The following is a 2210-nucleotide window of genomic DNA, read 5'->3' as shown; positions in this document are numbered from 1 at the left end:
TAATTATTTCTTCTAAGAAAACCAGGCAGAATTCAGGATGGCTTTGTCCAACAGGAATCTAAAACACAACCTCTCTTAATGTACATTTAGAAAATATATGTTCCAACCAATTTGGGAAAAAAGCAAAGTCCTGGTTGTAGGATTTCTCAAATTGTTATTATTTTTTTTTTCAAAATGGATTCAATTATGCAAGGTTGAGTATCTCAGGCTGCTGCTTACATCATTGATCCCTTTGAGGACCAGTCAGGGTGGCTTATGTTCCATTGGAAAGGTAGAGGCACCTGCTTCTTTAGCAGGGAACTAAGAGATGAGATGCCATACTTGCCATCTGAAGAATTCCTTAAAGTTGGAATATTTGGGTAACGTGAACCAAGGCTGCCCCTTAATGTTCCATTTCTGAAAGTCACACTTTAAGTTAAAAGTTCTGTTCTGAAAATCTCCATATATCAACAGATCATAGTATCATGGTATCTTTTTTAAAAAGAAGAGGGGGAAAAAAAACAGTTCTTCATAGGAGGGGGGTTTTGCTGTTGTCTTTTTGGTATCTTAAATGTCAATGATCACGAAGACTTCTGGCTTCTCTTCATTATAGACTTGCATCGCCAAGTAGGTTATTGCTTTGATTTCAGTTCCCTGAGGCTATGTGAACAATGAAAATTCTTCTCCCCACCCAATTGACTGTAATCTGAAATTTCATTGATCGTATGAAGTGCCTTCACTTCCCAGGGTATGAAGAATTCATCAGCACCTAAAGCAACTCATCCAAAAAGTGAATCAGAAGAGACTGTAAGTCATCTCCTTGGTTTTCTCTTTCTAGAGTTTGGACAGGCTCCACAGTCCCAGTATCTGTCATGTAACCAAACATGGCCATCGCACATTGCTCAAATGCTTCCTCCAGAGTATCTCCGAATGCATGTAATGGGATATCTGCTGTATGATCCATATACTTGTACTTCCCAACAACTGGAGGATACTTGGCCTTGATTGCCTTCTATTCTTCCGTCAAATTATAATCTCAAATATCTTCCTCTTCCTGTACCATAATTGCAGCATTGTACGGTCTCTTTAGCCCACTATTTTTATCTAGATTCTGGATTTTGAAGATCTAGGTAGTACTGATACTTGTACTATGTAACCCATACGGAATAGCCTGTCCATTTGTCAGGCTTGGTGAAGGCTGAGGGAAGAGGGGTATCTGGGGAAGTACAGGGAGTAATAAATAATTCTGTAAAGGTCAAACAGCAAGAAGTGAACTAGAAAGGGCTCAGATCAGGGCAGAACTAGAAAGGGCAGAAAAACTGGAAGAATGTTTTTCTTACATTTATATTAAAAATTAAAATTCACTAGTGTTTGAAGTTTAGCATTTATGGTTTGAATTTTTCTGGCAGAACACAAAGAAAAATTCAATACTTCTGAGTGTTTCCCATTTTCTGAAATGAATTGGGTTTATTAAAAAAATAATTTATAGCACTGAGCAGTACTATTTTCCTTAAGAAACAATATAATTTTTTAGCTCTTATATTATTTGGAGTTGCCAGGTTTATTTTTCAATAACTGCTAAAAATAATAAGATGATCTGTGATTAGTAGTAAAATGTGTACATTAGTTTCTGGTTTGCTAAAGCTCTATCATTGACTAGAAGTTTGTCCCCTCATTCGCTTATTTTTTTCCTAACAACACAACTTTGGGACTGTGGAGAAATGCTAAAAATTCAACATGGCATATTGTTCAAGTAGAAAATTTGTGGAGCATATATTCCAACTTGTTTATTTTAAAAATAAGAAAACAAAAGTCTATCTTGGCTAATTCAGAGAAAAGTCATAAATAGGTATCTGCTTTGGCTATTGATCTAACAGTCTTTATGTTAGTGGCTCACATGAATGGTTTGGTTCACAGAAATGAAACTATTTAGAGAAATGAAGTCTGGAGATCAAGTGAGTTGCCAAATTTACATTTTGTCAACTGTGTCTACTAAGCTTTAAAAACAACTTTAAATCTTCCATCCACTATTACTATAATTTCATTACGGATAAAAATGTTAACACCAACAGCACACGTCAGCCATGTTAGAAAAAAGAACACTCTTTTATATTTAACATAACTTATTTCTATGAAGGCCTCAATACATTGTCCTTACTTGTTTCTCATTTTGCTGTTGAGTAGTGTAAATTTCACACTGAAATATCACAAGTCCGAGCACACACATTTAG

The 2210-nt window shown here is 35.6% G+C and overlaps 1 pseudogene; it reads right to left on the bottom strand.

Annotated features, from left to right (window-relative positions):
* Positions 1 to 535: 535 nt before the first annotated feature.
* On the bottom strand, positions 536 to 1374 carry LOC123609733 (annotated as a pseudogene).
* Between the last annotated feature and the right edge of the window lie 836 nt (positions 1375 to 2210).

This window comes from Leopardus geoffroyi, chromosome B2 (genome assembly GCF_018350155.1).
Source record: "Leopardus geoffroyi isolate Oge1 chromosome B2, O.geoffroyi_Oge1_pat1.0, whole genome shotgun sequence".
NCBI lineage: Eukaryota > Metazoa > Chordata > Mammalia > Carnivora > Felidae > Leopardus > Leopardus geoffroyi.
The sequence above is the reverse complement of the archived record's forward strand: the minus strand, read 5'-3'. Positions and strand labels throughout refer to the sequence as shown.